General features: G+C 40.5%; 1 protein-coding gene across 1 annotated transcript in view; it reads right to left on the bottom strand.

Annotated features, from left to right (window-relative positions):
- CTNND1 (catenin delta 1) overlaps nt 1–17,765 on the bottom strand; it is a 44,525-nt gene extending 26,760 nt beyond the window's left edge. The window contains exon 1 of the mRNA XM_047070885.1: nt 17,602–17,765. The gene's annotated coding sequence lies outside the window, so the exon portion shown is untranslated. The remainder of the gene's footprint in view (nt 1–17,601) is intronic.
- Nucleotides 17,766–22,642: the final 4,877 nt, after the last annotated feature.

Here is a 22,642-nt window from a genome sequence, read left to right as displayed (position 1 = left end):
CACTTTCCCAGGGAAAGCCTGGGTCTCACTGTGTCCACCATGAGTCTCTCTGATATAAGGGAGTCTCTGACAAATCACTGTCCTCTTAGAAACGAGTGATACTTCTGATTGGAGTTCAGAAAAGAAGGAAAATAAATACACAATAGTTTGAAGTTGTTTTTTCTTTAAATACTCTTTGTTAAAAGGAGGTTGAGCTGGCAATCTCTACAGGTCAACAGGACACGTTAAACTCACTTCAGTCTTATAATCCTGACCCAAAGTTACTCATCAGGTTTTAGCTTTTACTGTGACTTTAAAAGAAAAAAAAAAAAAAATCACCTCCATCATCTTGACCCTAAATTCGGAAACCAGATGGAATATTCTCCTTGTTCTTTTCCCCTACCAAGTATTCTGGGACCCCCCAAACCATAACATACTAAATGGATGAATGCTAGACTGGCTTTGAAAAAAAGGAAGGGTGTGGCTCTCAGTTAGTGAGGGGCCCAGGACTGAAAGGCTATGGAAAGAGACAAAACCTGCTTCTCTCTGGGGCACGTATGACACACACACAGGACTGGTCTAACAAGTCCTTCTGATCTCTCAGGCCAGGCCGCCTCCTTCTCCTCCCCCATTACCCACGTGCCTCTCCAAGGCCCTCCACTGGGCCAGCCAATGCTGAATTTTCTCTCAATCCTGAAGGTCTGAGACACGGGAGGTACTTACCTGGATCCCTGATGCAACCCTGCCAAAGGAGCCTCACCTAGCCTTATAAGGAGAAAGCAGATCTTTAGGGAGAGGCCGATAAGGAAACAAAGATAAGAGGGAGGGCCAAAAAACCAGAAGGAGGTGTCAGACTGAAGGGGAGAGGCCAAATGCCTTTCTCCTTCCTACAGGAGAAGGGAGAAAAAAAGAGGGAGGTCAAGTACACACAATGGGAAACGAGAAAAAGTCTAATCAAAATGGAAAGGTATTGTGTAACTCCTGTGTCATAAAACAGAAATCCTAAAATTAACAAGGACACCTTATACCCTTCCCTAGCCTAGGCTAGGGGAGAAAAAAAAAAAAAAAAACATGGGGAAAAAGCTTAACCTTAGGGTTTTCTAGAGGTCACCCAACTGCCTGAGCTCACATTCCTTTTTTAAGGAGGCACCTTCTCACCAAACCCCCTCACTTTCTATCTATGGTATTCTCACCATTTCTTTGCCTGTCCTCTGATGGGGCTTGGACAAGCTGAAAGCATGCAACTGAGTCACGTTTGCAGTCCCGCTTCCTCAAAGCACTGAAAAGAGCTAAGACACCCCTTCCCCCAGGTTTAGAATATATCTCCCTTTTGAGACAAGCAACAGAGTCTATGAGGAAATGAGAGGAAGTGTGAAGGTCCTGTTTCATCTATAGGACAGACAGCTGAAGGAAAGGTTTTTCCCTACTTTAAAGAAGAAAATCTGACCTTACAGGGGAAGAAAAGTTATGAATTAATTACTGATGTCCCCCATAAGTTATCACAATAATCTTCTCAATGACCTCTGGGGTGACACTGGACCCTTTTTATAAATGAGTAAACTCTACATCAGAAGAACTCAGTATCTTGCCCAAGGTCATAGAGCCAGTGAGTGGTGGAAACTCATCTGTTCTGCTCCAAGTTCGTGTTCCTTCTTCCCAATGGAGTAAAAGAAGTCTGAACTTCCAATGGGTCTTGCGGTTAAAAGTCATTCTAATTCCAACAGAGAAGCTGACCAAAAGTAATGGCATGGGGAGGATGGCATGGAAGCAGATAGACTTTTGGGTCTTACTTTCACTTTAATGAGTAAGACTTACTTGATTCTGAGGAAGAATAGCTTACAGTCTACTTCAGATTTATATCCCATTTTATAAAGGAACGAGAACTCAGAAGGGAAAATGCTAGGGGCAAAAAGTAATACAACTTTTTACATAATCACCTACTTTTCCTCTGCAGAGCCTGCTCTAGAAATCTGGCTACATGCCACATTCTCAAATCATCCAGATCTCAAGAAAGAAAACCTAATCACAAATATCCCTACTCTCATTTTTAATGTGGCATCTCACGAAACCAAAAGCAGAGATCAGAGTGGGGTGGGAAACAGAAGGAACTAGAATCGGGGAAGATTGTGCTGGCCAGCATCAGAACAGAGGGGAAGGATTGTTCTAGCGGTATGTTAGCAATCTGCCTCTGGGGCAGCTGTCCTCCTGAGCAATCAAAGGCCGATTTGTATGTGTGCTCAGGGACTAGCCAGCTTGGCAAGAAGTTGAGGACTCAGCCACCCAATCCACAAAGTGAGAAGAGATGCCTGTTTCACAGCTGGAATGGAGGGCAGGGAAAACACAAAACAAGGGGGAAAGGAGGGAGGAGGAGAACAGAGAGTGCTACAGGTGCTATTTCAGTCTAGACAGAGGGGGGGAACATATCCTAGGAAACTACCAACCATTCCTTAGTTATGTGCCAACAGTGAATTGCCAGTACCTCTCAATAGTGAAATCAAAGAATGGGTGGGTTTCTCTGGCTCTGTATGTAGTAGGGTGCCAACTGGAGAGATGAAACCTAAAGTGTTGGGCCCCAGCAACACCCACTTCTCTCTGTCCCTTTCAGACCAAAGTACCTGCAACATACAGAGTGAATAAACATCATATAAACAAACATCTCTTTCTAGAATTCCTTTCTTAATTAAATCCTAGAAATCTATAAATAACAGTAACACACATAAAACTCAGTGAGATTCCCCAATGCTAGGACGTGGAGGCCATTTACAGAATTCGAGTGCTGAGAAGGCCACGGTCCGAATTCACACTCCCTCATCCCTCAGAGTAGCTTAGATGCCCTGAGACCCATTAGACACACAAAGGCTGCTCTCTTCTCAGTAGAGCCCTGGAGCAGAGCTGCTCTCCAGGGACAAAGAGATTTCACAGGAGAACCACAAAGGCATCGCCCCTCTCCGCTCCCCACTCCCAGCTTTCTCACTTCCTGTCACAGTAGCACCAGACCACAGTCTCCCAGAAACAAACAAATACAAAGTGCTGGATTCTGGGCTGCAGGCCAACCGCATTCCAGGGCATCCTGTCTACCAATCACCAGTCAGAGCTCCCACTTTGCCCTGCTCAGTTCCTTATCATGTTCGGGAAAACAACCCTCCTCCCTGCCTCAAGCCAACACTACATAGGACAAAGCTCAGGCCTTTGAGAATCCGCAGAAAGATACTGTGCATGGATCTAAGGGTTTGAAAGGGGTGAGGGGATTCTTAAGATTCCTACTTGGCAAGGCTTCTTCACTTTGGAGGCACTGCATTGGGGATGTTAGAGCTACTGCTGCTGTTATATTCAGTTCAGCTACATGTGAGACATCCCAAAGAGAACTTCACTATGGCAATCGGATTGCTGCTCTGGATTCAGTCAATAGAACATTCCCACCTGGAGAACTACAGTAAAACACATCTTCTGTCACCTTCTCTATCACCCATTTCCAGTTTTCAAAGTCTTTCAAGCCCTTTTCCCCACAAGCATAAAGATTCCTAGAGGCCCCAAAGAGAACAAACAAAGGCAGCAGACTCCACCCTACAAAGGGGCAGGATAAGCACCAGCAGGTGCTGGGAGCAAAGTTCTCCGCTTCCCCAGGGAATGAGATGTAGCCAAGTATTGCACAGTAGTTCTGGTGGCAAAGCGGTCAAGACCGCAACCTTTTCCTGCTCACTGCTCCCCCAGAGTGGGTCAGGGCCTGTAGATTTGGAACCTCTTCAGAAAAAGAAAAAAAAAAAAAGCCTCCCTTTCTAATAAGGGTCCTCAGCTAATTCCAAGAATGGGATAAATGATACATTCTTCTATTATCTTATACAAACCCCATGGAGGTTAGCCCAAAACCCCGGAGGCAAAGATGCAGATAGAAATCAAGCTAATCTATTAGCCAGAGAGTCTTGAAATCCAAAGAAGTAACACCCTTTGCCCACAGGGCTCAATTCCCTTTGAATAAAGCAAAGCACAGGCTCAGCCCAGAGTCCTTCAACCAGGTGACATTCCAGTCAATGAACTAGTAATATGTTATTTCTCAGCTTTTCTCCTCCTTTGCTTTCTCCTACAAACTCCTTTATCCTTCTTCTTGGATCTGCTAGAAGTACTCTGGGCTGAACCCTGATTTCGATTAGTATATGATACAAAAGGAGCCTAAGTCTGAAACAACACAACTTAGAAGGAATTAGCCAATATCTGAATCTGACATAACCAGGTGGGGAGGAATATACACAAGAGTCAGCCATTCTAGAGCTGGGTAGCAAAGTGGGCACTTAACACTATTTTTTAGAACAGAACTTCAACAGTAGAGCCTAGTCACTGCAAACTCTATTCTATCACTGAAGCATACACAAAAAAAGTTTAAGATCTCTAACCTAGCACTGAATCAGACGAACTCCCTTTTTCTCTCAAGAATAACTGAAAAAGTAGTAACAACTGTTAATGTATTCTTGTCCCATTCTCCCTCATCACAGCCCAGGCCAAATACATCATTCAGTTAAGCAATATCGTGTGAGGTAGTTATACAAAAAAGAGATAAAAAAAATAATCTAGTGGGGGAGTTTTCTGGGATACCTATAAAAAAAAAAAAAAAAAAAAAAAAAAAAACAGGGTTGTCAAAGACTCATCCCAGACAGAGAACTGGATACACCCATTATCAGTACTCCTGCTAATGCTCCAAAAGGATGCTTGGCAGGTTGTCTGCCTCAAATTGAGCAGGTGAGACAGAAAAGCCGTGCTGACTCAGAAATACAGTCACCCCAGGGTGTGAGGGAGGGAAGGAGACCAATATAGCCAACCGATTACAATTCATCATGACTTCACCAAAGGTCCTGGTTCTAATTGTATCTCTGGCTGTTTGCAGACATATTTCAAAAACCCAACCAAAGGAATAATGAATGGGTAAGAAGAAAGTCAATGGAGGGGCCCAAGACTTAGCTGAATACTCAATGGTTGGAAAAGCATGAATCTGTTTTGCTATCTAACTTCCCACATACCCCTTTCCAAATCAGGCCCAAAGCTGAAAGAATTAGAGGGAGGGGAGGCAGAGAAAAGAATGTGACTGAGAAAGGTTTAGTTACATTCCAACTAGCCAACATCCCACATGGTATTAAGAGTGCCTGACAATCCAATCCCACTACATGGGAGTTGCTGGGGCTCTGCTAACATACATCCAATTCCTCCACCCCTCCCACCCCCAAACACTCTGAAAAGAAGCGTAATTGAGATAGCTTGATGAAGGCACCAGCTGTTTCCACCACTCTCCCTCCCCCCAACCCCAGAGACCACAGTTCAAACTCACATCAAACACTTAATACAATTGACTAGCCAGTAGGAAGGAGAAGCCTGGACTAAAATAGCAGGAAGAGTGCCAACTGGCCCCACTTAGAAGGAATGTTTTCTTGGCTCAATTTAAAAATAAGAAACCTTTGTCACCCACTCCCTTCTGCCCAATTATGTTCTCCTTTCTGCAACCTACTCCTCAGTGTCAAATGGATTTCAGTTTCGTCCCTACAACTCCTTGATCTATTTTCAAATGTCAGGGAATACAGGGGAGGTAGAAGGTTGAATGTAAAGTAATGCCTGGGAGATTGGGAGGCTTCCTGGACTGCAACAGCCAAACCCAGCCCAGGGCTCTCACACAAGGGCAAGGAGACAAGAGCCCACACTGCACCCATCTCCGCATTTCAAATTCAGAAAGAAGGGAAGGAACATTAGGTTTCCACAGCTGAACAATGATTTCCCGAGGCATGGGTAGCCGGTCAAGACTATTAACGTGATCAGCCCCTCCCCCACCCATATTTGAAGTTGGCCTGAGTTAGCCAAGGAGGAAGGGAAGGAAGCCAGCACTTCCTTTTCAGACAGGAAGTAACAATGGCCCTTCCTGTGGAGATTTAAACAAATTGTCCAGCTGAGTTTCAACGAGAACATCCTCTCCTGAATTTGTTCCACAATTTCAAAATGGAGAGGGGAAAATGGAGATATGGCCTAAAAGTTTCCCTTCCCTCACAACAGGCAAGTCCTCCATACCATGCTGAGTGCTGGCATAACCCCCAAATCAGGCGGTGACATCTGTAATTACAAAACAATACAGGATAGATACGGAGGTAGAAAACTTCAAATTAGCCACCTTCTCACCAAGTCCACTACCACAAACTATTCTTCTCTACTTCTCATTCTAATTAAATAACCACCCATCTGAGAAATCACATAGATATGTAGCTTAACTCAAAACGTTCAGGTTTTATGGTCCTCAAACCTGAGTGATCAGAATCACCTGGGAAGTTTGTTTTTTTTTTTTAAAATACAATCTCGGGGGGGGGGGGGCGGTGCTGGAGGTTAGTACCTGTGTGGCTTGGTCCGTTAAGTGTTGGGACTTCAGCTCAGGTCTCACAGTTCATGAGTTCAAGCCCCACGTGGGGCTCCCTGCTGTCAGCACGGAGCACACTTTGGATCCTCTGTTCCCCTCTCTCTGCCCCTCCCCTGCTCATACTATCTCTCTCGAAAAGAAACAAACATTTAAAAAAGTTATTTTAAATATAATTTCTGGGGCACGTAACTGGCTCAGTGAGAGGAGCGTGCGACTTGAACTCAGGGTTAGGAGTTCGAGCCCCATGTTGGGTGTAGAGATTACTTAAATGAATAAACTTAAAAAAAAATTGGAGTGCCTGGGTGACTTAGTCGGTTAAGGGTCTGACTTCGATGCATCGGGCTCTGTGCTGACAGCTCGGAGCCTGTAGCTGCTTTGGATTCTGTGTCTCCCTCTCTGTCCCTCCCCTGCTCGTGCTCTCTCTCTCTCTCTCTAAAATAAATAATAAACATTTTTAAAAATTAAAAGTTTTTAAATTCAAAATACAAAAAAAAAAAAATATTATCACCCAAATCTACCTCCTCATCCCTTATACTTCAATTTCTAGAGAGAATGCCTAGGAATTTATGCTTTTAAAAAGCTCTCAAAGTGATTGATAGCTGCTGGGACCACTGTACTAGCCTATCACTGACAACCCTCTGGCCACCACACTTCTCCAGCAGAAAGGGCACTGGTTATTAAATACAGGATTTGGGCCTGCTCTGCTGTTCACCAGACAGTTCAGATCATTATTCCAAGCCGGATTAGTGACTCTTTGAAAGCCTGGGTTTAAATATAAGAATGACTAGAATGACACCGTCCTAAATCCTATATTCTAGACTCAGAACCTAGAAAGAGTTATCTCATTTTTTAGAATCCTGAGCTCCTACATTGGAGGATATCCCTGTTTACATTGCAGACTGGACAACCCTGATTATTTTTAAAACAACTTAGTTTAGAGGCGCCTGGGTGGCTCAGTCAGTTGCGCTTCTGACTCTTGACTTCAGCTCAGGTCAGGATCTGTTAGTGAGATGGAGTACACATTGGGCTCAGCACTCAGAGCATGGAGCCTGCTTGGGATTCTCTCTCCGCCCCCTTCTCTCTCACTCAAAATAAGTAAATGAACTTTTAAAAACTGATTTGGTTTAATTTTCCTCCAAGAAACAAAGAACTGTGCCAACATTTTCAAAGATTGGTTCCATATATCCCAAAAGAAGTCTAAAGTCGCATATCTAGCATTCATGACCCCAGATAATTCTAGCCCAGTTGACTAAAATATAACAGAAATAATCAGAAACTCTGGATTCAAATGTTATCTATGACATTTATTCAAGCAAGTGACTTTAACTTCTGGTTTGAGTAAGAGCAAATGAGTAGCAAAATGTTTTTAGAAGAACCATAAAGAGAAATATTTCCACAGGAAACATGTGTCACTAAAGATTTAGGAAAAAAGAATGCCACTAAAAAGCATACTTTCAAGACAACTACAAACATCTTTGAATGCTGAAGTAATACATATCAAGCAGTTATTTAAAGCGACTTCAAAATTTGGGGGATCTGTGATTGCCTAGAGTATTTCCTATGCAAGAGGATACAGTTACTTGACCAGAGAAGGGGATGGAAGGGAAATAAATGTATCCTGATTGAGGTCATCTCCCAAGGATGATATTAAGTAACAGGATGACAACTAGGTATAATTAAAAAGAAGGACAGAGGGTAACCAGGTCAAGTTGCAGAGCTAAACTCCAAACTGAGAGAGAGGGAGACGGAGATTCTTTCACTGAAGGACAGACTAGCTAAACAAGATTATCGTGAGAGGGAAAGTAAGAATGGTGATTCAAGACACAAATACTCTTGGTAATCAAATATCCTTTTACTTTCCCATGTGTGGTTGCCACAGAACATCGATCACTAAATAGTTGGTGCTTATTCCTCAATCCCACCAAAGTCAACCAGGCCAACCAGCTCAGTATATGCTTTAATAACCCTTAATGCTTAAACATACATATGGAAAAAGGGAAAACAGTTATCAGGGATGAATATCTCCTCCCATGAGCAAAACAGAAATATGAAAATGGTGACCTACAACATGGTCCCTGAAGCCATTAAATCCCAATGATGAAGGCTTTGGGGAAGCAGGGGCTTTTTGATCAAATGAACAAACAGAAAAGCAACAGATAAGTGGGGCAGGCATATTTGGTCATAAACCAAAGCACAAATGTACTCAAAAAGAAACTGTACCAGATGTAGGCTGTCACTTCTCCTGTTCATAGAAAATCGACTATGTAGATAAGAAGGTGGAGAAATACATCTCTAGGGAGGAAATTTTTATCTCACTTCCCAAACGCATACAAGCTTATTCTAAGTAGCTGCCCTACTATTATATTCTCCAAGACAAGGGTCATCAATCTATGCAAAATCTGCTACTCTGCAAATTATGTGCTGACTATACTCACATGGAACTTCTGCAATGGGACAAAGATAGAAGTTGGGTCAGGTATTGCCTCAACTCTTTACAAAGAACACACAAAAAATTGTTACCATTTGTTGTCCCTGTGGTCTGAAGAAGACTTTTTTTGTATTGTACAGTACACGACAAGGTCCTAAATTGTCCCCTCTTCCCCACAACACATACCCATTGAACCTCTCTGAACAGATCTACTATTCCTCTCATCTTTCTTGCTCACTGGTAACAACCAACCTCAGGACCTTTACACATTCTACTCATATCTACATGACTTCACCCTAATATGTCTTAGGTCTCTCTCAAACATACCTTATTAAGTGAAGACTTCCTTGACCACTCTCAGTAAACATTTAAAAACCTCACTTTACCCTTGTACTTCTTATTCACCACTCTGTATTCTGCTTTATTTTTTCCTCAATAGTATCAACACACTCTAGCATACTATACATTTACTTGCTTATTTATTATCCGACTCTTCCAACTAGAAAGTAAACTCTGTGAGGTCTGATGTACTGTTATATTCCAGTGCATGGCATACAGCAGGTTCTCAAATTTCTTTTATTTAAAAAAAAATTTTTTTAATGTTTATTTTTGAGAGCACATGAGCAGAGGAGGGACAGAGAGACAGGGAGACAGAGAATCTGAAGCAGGCTCCATGCTGACAACAGAGCCCAATGTGGAGCTTGAACTCACAAACTGTGACATCATGACCTGAGTTGAAGTTGGATACTTAACCGACTGAGCCACCCAGGCTCCCCTCAAATTTCTTTTAAATGAATGAAGATGTTTCACTCTTCCAATGAAAACAAAAAGTTAAATTTTAGAAAAATAAACCAACTTTGTTCATTTTTCTTTCTATATTTTTTAAGAGTGTATAGGCACACAGAGGTTTATTCATATCTTGTTAGGAGATTTAAGAAGATACTCTTGTATTGTTACAACTAAATATTTGGAGCAAAGAAATCCTGCCCTTCCTCTGCCAAAAAAGTTTTTAGCAATAAAGTTCTATACCAAGAGAGTGACATATACACGTGCAAAGCAATTCACTCATTTTTTTTTAAAATACATTTTTTTAGACTTTTTAAGGTAATCTTCACACCCAACATAAGGCTCAAACCTACAACCCTGAGATCGAGTCACGCAGCCCAACTGAGCCAGCCAGGCACCCCAACATTTTACTCTTTCAATTAATATGTTGGGCTATCTATTGTCTTCTGAGTCTTATGAATGGGTGCAAAATAGATATTTTTACATGCTCATGTAAGAGCTCATGTAAGGTAGTAAGATAGGATGGGACAAAGAAAGAATGCTGTCATGTTTTCTTAAAATAGAATTGCCTAAGAAGGCAATTTTTAAAAAGAAAAATAGGAAAGAGTAAAAAGATTCATGCTTACTGTTGGGAGCTCTCTTTTTCAAAGACCTGTGATGCTGCTTAATTCAGGAAACACACTTAATGACATCTTTGATTTCCATTTAATGTAACTATGTCCTAATTGTGATCTTAGGCCCATTAACTGGGGTCTCCTGTAGTCTAACCTGCAGATTTGGCTGACCTTCAGCAGGATACACATTCAAATGGCCAACTCTGCCCTGGTTTACAACGTAGTCAATGGAGAGCAGAACAGAGAGGTTACAGAACCTCCCTTACTCCAGCAAAGAAACCGTGGAAACAAATCAGATTGGCACCAATTTTTCCTTTAAAACAGACTACTCTATTTTAAAAGTGTGCTGAATATACACAAGCTACTTTGTTTCAATGAGATTCACTTCACTTGCAAAGAAATGGAAACTGTAGGTGCTTTGATAAAAGTATTGAAAAGTTGACCTAGTTTCTATAACAAGGTCTTATGTCCTCAACCATCAGAATATATTTTGGTTTCTTAAAATATAAGCTCCCTAAAACAAAAATCTTTTCACTCCGCAAAGCAATCTCTCAATGTGCTACTGCATTCCAATGCAGAACAACATGGGAAGCTACACACAAAACTATTAATTTACTCTTAGAAAAGTATGTATTTTTTTCGCTCTACTGCCAATAGAATGAAAGAGAGTAATTAATTGGTAAATGTGGATGGAATCTGAAAATCAAAAAGATAAAAACTAACCTGTTTAAGGTTTATTTATTTTTGAGAGAGACAGAGAGAGATAGAGCACGAGCAAGGGAGGGGCAGAGAGAGAGGGAGACAGAATCTGAGGCAGGCTCCAGGCTGTGAGCTGTCAGCACAGAGCCCGACGTGGGGCTTGAACCTGTGCCCGTGAACTGCGAGATCATGACCTGAGCCAATGTCAGATGCTTAACTGACTGAGCCACCCAGGCGCCCCAAAACTAATCTGCATTATTATAAGAGATCTTCTTGAATCACAATTTACCCTAATCTAGATCTAACTGAAAGAAACCAGAAGCAGTATCCTAATACTTGTACCTTTAGCATGAGTCTAGTTTATTCTATGATAAGAATCAGAAACTTCTTCCATATTAAGTGTTAGTGAGGCAAAGCAATGACCAAGAAGACTACCAACCTCAGGAGAAAAGATAGGGAACACCAGAGGTCAGGAAAGCAAACAAAAAGGAGAAAGTGTAGAGCAATCAGTGGAGGGAAATGTGGGTTTAAAAAAATGCAAAGAGTTGGGTGGGGAGCTATGATGGGAAGCTATGAAGTGCCAACAGAAATTAGTTAAAATACTATTCAGAACATTAGTTTCATGGGTTAATTAGTATGAGGGGAAGGAAAACCTTCAGCCAGAAGAAACCTAGAAGTTTCCAGGCAAGCTTGCCTCTGACAAATATACATTTCCCACAGGCCACAGTTTGGCTTTTCCGCATACAAAAGCAGACCTCTTTCTTAAGCACACTTCTCACAGGATGCATTAATGAACTCACAATTTCTACACACCCCAGTTTTACAAATGTCCATAAATAGGGGTTGAAAATAGAGAATGAATTTTCCTGAACATAAAAGAGGGGAATTTATTTGAAGAAAAAAGACAGTAAAAGCCTGCCTTTATTTCTATGGAGTTTCCTATACAACCATTCATAGCTGAATACTGTCCTACAAAATCCTGGTTGGACAAAACTTCAAGGTAAACAATCTGGTCCAAAGTCAAAAATAATAAACCAACCAAAGCTTTTCCAGTCCAGTCTCTGCAAAATTAAAGAAAGTTTACCCTTGAATGCTAGAATTCTATCTCTTGTAGATAGAAAAGATGGGAGAAACCTTCTTTTCCCCTAATGTTTCCAAGTCTCTGAAGAAATTACCGTAAGATATTCAAGCTTTGCCACCTGTTTCTCTTCCCCCACTAATGCCTCACTTTACTTTATTAAAAGTTATCCATCCCTAAATTTTGGACAACCTTGCCCATATAACTCCCCAAACTTGTCTATTATTAGACACCATTTTTGCCGTTAAAAAAAGTTAGCTTGGGGTGCCTGGGTGGCTCAGTCAGTAGAGCATGCAAGATATCAGGGTTGTAAGTTCAAGCGCTACCTTGGGGGTAGAGATTACTTAAAATATCTTTAAAAAAAAGAGTTAGCTTACTCATCCAGGAAGCCCATTTATTCCATAATACAAACATCCATACCATAGAGTACCTTAAAGGGTATCTAGTCCAACAGACAAATGATGTTTGAATTCATTTAAAGCATCCATTCTAATAGCAAAAACTTACAAGGCATTACCATGAGCTGAGCACCATTCGATGAACTTGAGATATATTAAATCACTTAGGCATCACAACAATTCTATGAGATGGATTATGTTATTGTTTTCATTTTAGTGACAGAGCCAAAGGCATAGAGTGACAAACAATCTACCCACTATTGCAAGAGTTGAAATGGCAGAGCAAGAGTGAACTCGGGTAGTCCAGCTCAGGGATCCATGCTCTTAGCCACGATGCTACACTGCCTTGACTCTCCATATCTGTGGAACTCTCAGACTGGAAATTCCCTGTTCAGTCAGCATATCGATCAAAAAATACAGAAAAATAAAACATTCGTGGCAAAAGGTTAACTGTGGGTGTCTGGGTGACTAAAGGGTATACTGGAGTTCTTTTGCCATTCTTGCAACTTTCCTCTAAGTTCAAAATTTTTTCAAAATTAAAAGTTGAGGGATGCCTGAGTGGCTCAGTCGGTTAAACTTCCAGCTCTTGGTTTCAGCTTGGGTCATAATCTCACGGTTCATGAGTTCGAGCCCGGCATCAGGCTCTGTGCCGACAGTGCAGATCCTGCTTAGGATTCTCTCTCTTCCTCTCTCTGCCCCTCCCCCAATTGTTCTGTCTCTCTCTCAAAAATAAATAAACTTAAAAAAAATTAAAAGTTCAAGGTTGCTTTTATCATGTAATGGGACATAGTTTGCCAAAGTGATGACCAAATTACCTGCTGGCCAGCAAAGAAGGCTTTAAGAAAAAACTCTGGATCCTTATAATGTCCCCACTAAATGTCTGATCTAAATTGCCCATGCCACTCCAGTCAGACTGAAGGACTCACTGCAGAGGAAGTGGCCCTAAAAATGGAGAACACTGTCCCTGAACCATAACAGTAACTGTGGGCTCCATTCTCAGTGCTTAATATTTAATAACCAATGACACTCAATTCCAAATAGAATGGAGTGCGGACATTTACTCCCCAAAATATATTATATAATATAACCAAACGCAAATCAATCCATACCCTTATTTCCCCCTCGTTAGTTCTAACCAGAATTATCAGTTCTCTCCTTACTATGTCCCTGCCGGGCCGTATCGATGCTCTCTACTGGAAACCTTGCAGTCAGCTGCATTTTAGGCAGAGCAATTCCTATTTTAGCTTTTCATGGCATTTTAATCCTTGTGCAATGGAAGAGAACATGAAATCACATACTGATAACCTAGGAATCATTCCTTTAGGCAGTTTCCTGTTACTATTGTTCTACATTACCCATGAAAATTAATTTGGGTTCTCTTAAATTCATACTTCCCAATACACTTGAACAAAATCTGAAGTTTCATAGCAGAAGCACTGACAAAAAAATACAATGATATCCAAACATACTTTCTTTGGAACACTGATGTTCAAAACTATCATCCCAAGCTTTTTAGGTTTTCATTAACTAGTATAAAAAACACTCAATTCTAACATGTCGGAAAGCAATACTTCCCTGCTGCTGCCCTAGTAAGTTCCAGGTAAGAAGTTCCTCTCCCCTAGATAGTGGCTATATTTAAGGTTTCAGTGGTTGAAGTTAATAGCCACCTAGATTATGAAATGTTATGATCCTTTTTACACTACCCTTTACACTACTTTTTACACCACCCTGTCTGGAACCTGACAGCTCATCCAGAAAAGAGGTGTTTTATTTTTTTGATTAAAATGTTAAATCTTTGATTATTTCCAGAAACTTCACTTAAAAATGGGAGGTAGGAAATGTGTAAAAGGTTGAAACTACTGACTACAGCAGAAGCTTCTAAATCACACTGTGATTTTGTTAATCGAAGTTGTTCTGCTCCCCACCTTGACTTCCTTTCAGTCTTCCCCACAAAATCCCTCAGTGATTCCCATCAAATGCCTTATTTAACCAAAGCTTACTGACACTGCGATATATACTTGACACTAAGGCAGGTGCTAAGAGGACATAGAAGACAGTCTCACAGTCTAGAAGGAAAGACAAAAAGAAGTAGACAACTTTAACACAGTGTGATAAACATTATTTGAGCTACCGTTACAAGCCTCTCCCTGCAAGTTGCCAATATCATTCCAAACCACATGCCTGCAAATTCTCTAGAAGAAGAAATTTCACTGATAATCAAAGTTGGAGGCATTTCCGGTAAGTTTAAGAAGTCAGGATAGCAATAATAGGCATGTGGGAAGATCCCAGTTTTAAAGACTGAGGTAATATCCATTCTAGCATATTCAGGTCCCTGTGGGGCTTATGGAAAATGGATTTTTTGCATATATTATTCCAACATGCAGGGGGTTGGAATTCTAACTGGGGGACTGGCACTCTGCAAAATTAAACACTCCTGCCTCTAGCAAGGGCTCATTTTAGTTCTGGCTCTTGTTTCTATTCTCTCTGGAGAATGGTAGTATATTAGTGGCTAAGTCCATGGACTTTGTAGTTAGTCAGAGGAGGGTTTAATCCTGGCCTTGGCCACTTACAGGCGGTGAGATTTTTCAGCAAACCTCACGGGCAGTGAGATTTTCAGCAAACCTCAGCTTCTCTGAGGCTCACAGTCCTTAAAAAACAACAACAAAAACAGTGGTGGGAAATTAAGTAAATAGTTTATGCAAAATGCTTAGCATGCAGTAAAAAAACAACAAGGGGGTGGGGAGAAAGGGCTGGAAGTAACAGGGGACCACTGGGTACTAAAATAGAAAGCAATAAATTATACAGAGCTAATCATTTTGTTATTCCAATTGAATAGTGATCCATGCTTAATTTATTTGCATCCGTCCTGTCTCACCCATCCCTAGAGAGCAACTACCTCATAAACCTAAGACTGAATTGCAATTACTCCGAGCTTTTTTTAAAAAAAAAATCTACAATAGTCCCAATTTTTATACTGAGAGAACATATCCTAGCCCCTGCGACTCTCCATAATTTGGAACCCTAAGAAAGGCAGTAGAACTCTAACCACCCAAAAGAGACACCCACCTGGAACATACAGACCATACCTTAGTCATATAACAAAGAAACCAACAGTATATAGGAGTCAAACAAAAAAAGAAAAATCTGCACAACTCATACTTACTCGTCATTTTTTATCCCAAAACCACAATGAGGAGCAAAACAAAAAATTAAAGATTTACTTATTTGCACCCCTTATATTTCCTGAAAGAACTAGTAGGGGTGAGGTAAGAGGCAAATCTTCCATCTTATCAACCAAAAGGCTCTATAGTACACACCAGTCAAAACAAAGCCTCGGTCGTGGAAATAAATATTCCTGGACGCTAGTTACTAGGATGCTCACTGCAGCTACACAAAGCCCAGTATTTAAAGCTGGACCCAAATCACCACCACTCAGTCATCCAGAACCTATTTTCAAACTGCCTTTGTACTCCTTCTTCAGATTCCCTCATCCCTCCCCCTAAAGGTTGAGTGGGAAACCGACACTCTGGCAGCAACATGACCAACCCTCCAAAGATCCACCAAGAAACCTCCCCTAGGCTGGAGTCAAGGCAGAGAAAACGTTTAATATTTTCCAAATTTTCTTTCAAGCAAGAAGTATAGTCGAACAGACTGTACACATTATCTTTTTTCTTTGTTGCTGCACTTGCTATAATTATGAGATCCAGACATCAAAATTTGACTGTAGCCCTCGCATAGATTAGATTAAAAGAAGGAACAAAGTTGTTTCTTCGGAAGCCACAACCTCACCAGGATGAAATCATCCTTCAAGAAATACTCTCATTCTGGAAAAGAAATTCAAGGAAGTGTTGTAGTCTAAAAAGAATGGGAGGGGGGCACGAAATCAGGGGACTATTAAAGATACATACCAGTTTAAAGCTAAAGGGCAGCTTATCTATTGAGGCCTATCTTGTTACAATCAGGGCAGTATCTATTCCAGGTCTAATTTTCAGACCGATGCGCATTTTCAAAGAGAGAAAGAAGAGAATGCTCAGTTTTCAGCTCCTGATGAGTTGGCTATATAATTATCTAGAAACAGTATTTTTGGAAGAATGTATTTGCAAAAAGAAAAGACGAATCTTACGATTAAGTATATGAAAGCAGTCACGGGCCTTCGGCTCTTACATATTTTTTATTTCATGGCAAATTAACCAAACCAAAAACTGACCTCCAAAAAACGACTTTCAGTTGGGTTAAAAAATAATTATTCCTGTTGTACTTTCTCAAACGCATTCTCAACACTAAAGTCTGCGTTAAATGTTTTCTCTTAACCTCACCTTATTTGATCCAAGGCCCTTTCAGAAGGCACAAATATTTCCAGGTGTGTTGCCACTTTATTCAGGTGAAGTTAAAAAGCATGATTAGAATTTCCTTATCCCTTTAAGCACATACATCAAACGTTATGGTACTTGCAAACTGAACCTGTAACACCTCTACAAATCTTTGTCATCAAATGTAGTCTTAGGGAGAAAGAAATGGCAATTTGGTTAACATGGACCCATTTGTTTTCTTTTATAAAGCAAAGTAAGGAGGCTACGTCTCGCAGGAGAATGAGGCTCCCACCCACCGCACCTGGAAAAGTGAAAGAGGGATCCACCCAGGAACAGCAGGGCTGGAACTGAGCTGGGCCGTTCAAACTCTCTGGGGGAAAAAACACCACCATTTAAGCTGCAAAGCTCCCTACAACTTTCCACTTCCACAGATCTAATGATAAAGGGGGGAAAAAGTTTTGAAACATATGAAGAACCATCTGTATAACTAGCTTCCAACCCGGACAAATTCCTTTCCCAACCCACACGCAACATGCCAAAAAACCGAACTTTTGGTTTGGGCTCTGAAAATAGAAGTTTGTTAGCTGAACACCAGAAGAAAACATAAAATTAAACAACATACAAAAATGTAAATTTACATGTAAATGTAAATTTGCTCTCACCCCTCTGGATCTAATCGTCTCCCTATGTTAGAGAGAGCTTACAAGTTTGTTTCTGGGTCTTGAATATTTTACTTTTTAATCTAATAAAATACCAAAATTCCCCCAAAGTAAGTAGAAAGAAAAAATAACAATTGCTTAAAAGTCACCCGTCAGCACAGCAGAAGCTCTCGTTTTTAACTTCCCTCTGGTTACCGTAAGACAAAAATTCGACTTGGCTTATCCTCCTTCACCCGTCTGTACACACATTTTTTAAAAAGGCACACACCTCAAATGTGGACTTCTAAAAACCAGTCCTTTAAGAAAGAAACCCAAGGCTTCGTCAATGTGCTGAGAAAGACAAATCCAGCAGGGTACTTGATTTTTCGCCACTTCTTCCTCCTTTCAGGATCAGGATCTTTCCTGCTCTTCTTTCTCCCTCTCTCTCCCTCTCTCTCTCTCTCTCCTTTTTTTTTCTCTCAGATCCAACACCTAAAATGGAAGTTGCACCCAGCCAAAGGCTAGGGAGCCTGGGTGGTGACAAACTGATCTGGCAGCCCTACCCCCTCGCTTTCCTAAGTGATGTCAGCCCCTGAGAACTTCCAATAGGAGCCAGGCATAAATCAGGGAGCTGATTTTATCCAATAGGAAACTTTATTATAGGAAATTAAAAAAATAAAAAAGGAGAGAGAGAGGAGGAGAGAAAGAGACGGGGAAGTTTTATATATATATTTATATTTAAAGTGGAGACTACACAATCTCTGAGGAATTACTGCAGAGCTCCAGGGGGGGCCGAAGGAACAAGGGCTCCTTAGGATGGCACGCCTAAGCTCCAGTTCTCTTTGATGGTGGGGTTCTTGCTTCCTCTCCCTTCCTTTCCGGGTAGGGAAATAAGAGAAGAGCTGATTTGATTTGCCTGCTGCTATTTGGTTTGTTGCTTTCAACCCCAAAGCATTTTCCCAAAAGAAGACAGGAAGGGAAGGAGAGAAAAATCCTAGAAACAGGACCGCTATGTATTGATTGGATGGTAGGGAATATCTGAGGTAAACTCTCAATTTCGGTGTTTTGGTTTAACTGCATTATAGCTAAGGAGAAAAAAAATAGATGTTGGACTTGTTAACAGTTTTTCGTGTCTATACTTTCAACTGGTAGGAGGCTGTATCCCACTGGGCTGTTAAAGAAAATCACTGTCTTCCCATTTGTCCCCGAATCAAAATAATGTGGGTTTGAGGGGGAGAATAAATGGAATTCAGTAAGAAATATATTTAGAGGAGATAACAGCATGTGTAAGAAAAAGTCTCACTTTAAGAAAATTCAGTTTCTTTGTGCACTTCAAGCTTACGATGATCTAGTTCATACATTCTCTTTTTACATTTAACCCACATAAAGGATTATACAGGTATTCTTTTTCTGAGCTGCAAATGATCCTTAATATGCTCTTACACTGGTAGGCCATGAAGGACAGACATTGGACTTTTTTTTTTTTTTTTTTACATGTTTGACAAAGACTAGCATTTTATGGTCATTCAGTGGTTACTAAAGAAAAATGATAATGATGAATTGAAAATTTCCTTTTTTACTCTTACTGAAAAATCTGCCTGTAGACTGCTGCCAAATGAATCTTCATAAAGTTTTCATAATCTAGAGTAATTGTTAAGAGCATAGGTGCTGCAGTCAGACTGCCTGGCTTCAAACCTTCCTTCCCTGCAAGCATACTTAAGTAAATGTATTCCTACGTGACCTTGAACAAATTATATAATCTCTCAGAGCCTCTGTTTCCTTAACTATAAAGAGGAGATAATAACTATATCTCTCACAGTACTGTTGTGAGAATCAAAACACATATAAAGTTCTTAAAACAACGTACAGTATATAATATAAACTCACTAAGAATGAGTTATTATTACCAGTATCTACCCTCTCCCAAAACCTTCAGTGGCTCACCATTGCCCGATAATAGCAAACAATGACAGAGCATCTATCATGTGAAAGGCACTTTGCACTCATTATCTCTAACTTCTAAAACACCACCATGGAGATAGTATTACCACCATTTCACAAATGAGGAAATCAAGGCTCAGCAAGCTGAAGAAACTTGCCTGAGTTCGTCTGGCTAAGAAGTGGTCCCCTCATTGATCTGACTCCAAAGCCTATGCTCTTTCCATCACCCTACACTGTGGTCAGGATAAAAGCCAAGTTCCTCATCTGCTTTCAAGGTGCCACGTTTACTCACTCAATACATTAAAGTCACCCTTAGTAACCATAATCTGACCTTTCCTTATCTATTTAAACTGGAATTCTACTCCTCAGCATGAATGTGCCCTTCTAATCAGGCAATCTAGTCATTATCCACCCCTTCATATCTGGTCTAAAGTGGCCAAAAAAGGATTTCTCTCAGAATGGCTAGAAGACCAAACAGGCATCACAGCACTTGTTTGATGGGCTTTAAACAAACTAACTAGATTGGGAAATTAATACATTAAACAGAGACATGCACGAACTTTAACCCTCATTATCTAGGAACCTTCTCTTACTATCTTATCACATCTTCTACTTCTCTTTCCATCTAGTATTCCTGGTCCTCCATAGCAAGTTCAAAAGCCAAAGATGACTGCCAAAGGAAAACAACCAGCACAAGAAATGTTCGTTGATTAATTCCTAGATCAGAGCCACATTTTAGAATATCCTGTTTTTCTAGCGATGGATTGGTCTTGTTTCCTTCACATCATCACTAAAAATTTACAAGTATTTTGCCTTCCTTTAGTGTGTGTGTTTTTCTGTCTCCTTCACCAGAAGATGAGCTCCATGAAGACATGAATGGCATCTTTCTAGCTCATGGTGTACCCCAGAGCTCAGCCTAATGTCTCGTATTTAGCAACAGATGAGTGAGTGAATGAAGTCTCTTGGCTTACTAGTTATGTAATCCCGGGCAAGTCATTTTATAGTAAGGAATTTGTAGAAAACATTTGAAATAAAGTTATATACAAACCAAAAAAGATAACTCAGGGGATGCCTGAGTCAGTAAAGCATGAGACAGGCTCAGTCAGTAAAGCATGGGACTCTTGATCTCAGGATCATGAGTTCAAGCCCACGTTGGGCAGAGAGCCCACTTAAAAAAAAAAAAAAAAAAGATAATTTAGTGATGAAAAAGTTAAAATTTAAATTTATCTGAAATAGCTGTCTCCAAATAAAGCATCACAAGGATCAATACTCACTGAGGGATAAACTCTTTACAGTCAGGTGACCGAAAGCAAAAAGATGAGTTCCACTTGGATTATTCTTAGTCCCTACTGTGAGCCAGGTACCTTCTAGATGTCAAACATAATGAGTAGACCAGTTCCCTGCTCTCAGAAAGCTTACATGCTAGTGGAGGGAGAGAGAAGATTAATAAATGTCAGATGTAACACTACGCAGAGATTTAAAACAGACTGATAGGGGCACCTGGGTGACTCAGTTGGTTAAGTGTCTGACTTTAGCTCAGATCATGATCTTGCAGTCCAGGAGTCCAAGACCTGCATTGGGCTCTGTGATGACACCTCAGAGCCTGGAGCCTGCTTCAGATTCTGTGTCTCCCTCTGTCTCTGCCTCTCCCCTGCTCATGTTCTGTCTCTCTCTCTTAAAAATGAATAAACATTAAAATTTAAAAAAAAAAAAAAAAGACTGATAATAATGACTCGTGGCTTATTCTACCCTGGATGTCAGGGACAAACTCTTCAGAGAGTTTGACATTTAAGTTGAAATCTTTAAGTTGAAATCTGAAGAAGCAGCTAATCGTAAGAACATAGGAGCATTGGTAACTACTAATGCCAAAGTCCTCAAGTGTGAGGCTGAAACATGCTGAATCCAGCAGTGTGTCGAAATGAGGAGGGAGTGATAAGAATATGAAAGATTCTACAGGTTAGAGAAAGGAGTTTGATTTCATTCTTCGTTTAAAATGTTTATTTATTTATTTTGAGAAAGAGAGAAAGTGTTCATGCACACAAGTGGGGGAGGGGCAGAGAGGGAAGGAGGGAGAGAATCCCTAGCAGGCCCCACACTGTCAGTGCAGAGCCCAACGCGGGACTCCATCCCATGAGCCAGGAGATCAGGACCTGTGCCAAAATCAAGATTCGGATGTCTAACTGACTGAGCCACCCAGGTGCCCCTTGATTTTATTCCTAGGTAGAGGAAAGCCTGCGAGGGTTTTCAACAGCAGAATGACATAATCTAACTCAGATTTTGAAAAGATCTGGCTGTTTATGTGTCAAATGGATTAAAGAGGGGTGAAAGCAAGGAAATTAGTTTGAAGGTCAAGTTGCAGTAATACAAAGCTGACTACAGTAGTAACAGTGAAAACGGGGAGAAGTTAATGGATTGAGGATATGTTTAGAGATACAAGGTTGTTTTTTATTGCGGAGCTTTTTCTTTTTTTTTTTTTTTTCTTTCTTTCATTTGTTTTTACCGCATGGAATATTACATTCAGTGTGCTCGGTTTCACAGCTCTCAAAGTTTAACTCCCCCCACCCAAGCCACCAGCACTTACACACAAAGAAAAACAAGATACCATAAAACGGTGAAAGATTAGGGAAGAGCTAGGAAATAATACCGTGTTTAAAAAAGAAATATTAAAAACAAATAAGAAATATTAAAGTTATTATATAGGGCTGAGTTCTGTGCTGTGTTGACTCTACTTCTAAAATAGACTGAAACTATAAATGCCAAGGAGAAGAAATGAAAAAAAATTCAACTCCAAAAAAAACCAAAAAAACCCCCCTGGCTCTCCATACAAAAGAAGACAAAATATTTTTACTCCTTTCTACCCTCTGGTGGCTACATATTACCATCAAAAGTTTGTCATTTTTGAAGCCCTGAGTAGGATGGCCATTTATCATTCCCTTTAGAAATTCTACTATCACTAGATTTAACTACAATGGTGTTGGATTAAAAAAGCAGAAACCAAGAAGGGAGTCCTCTTCAGTTCTTGAAAATTAATCTAATCCTAACAACAATAAATTCATGAGGAGGTATAATATATATATTTTTCTTACAAGCCCACAGGATCACCTCTACTGGTACTCCAGCCACCTACTCAAGTCTTGATTCCACAGTAACAGATATCATAAACAAGCATTGTTCTGCCTTCTCTTTTTTCTTCTTTTTGCTTGCTTGTGTGTCCTCCTTCTGCTAAGTTTTATGTCCTTTCACGAACTGCTTCCTCTTCAAAATATAACTGCAACCTAAATGTCTTCTGTTCCTTGATCTTTTTTCCGTCTTGAGAGCAGAGGTCTCAAACTAGGAAAATATTACCTGACTTGGAAATCCACCCCATCCTCCCATATCTGTCAACCTTC

This window comes from Lynx rufus, unplaced genomic scaffold, assembly GCF_022079265.1.
Source record: "Lynx rufus isolate CCGP_SWC_20201006 ecotype Redwood Valley unplaced genomic scaffold, mLynRuf1.p SCAF_9, whole genome shotgun sequence".
Taxonomy (NCBI): domain Eukaryota; kingdom Metazoa; phylum Chordata; class Mammalia; order Carnivora; family Felidae; genus Lynx; species Lynx rufus.
The sequence above is the reverse complement of the archived record's forward strand: the minus strand, read 5'-3'. Positions and strand labels throughout refer to the sequence as shown.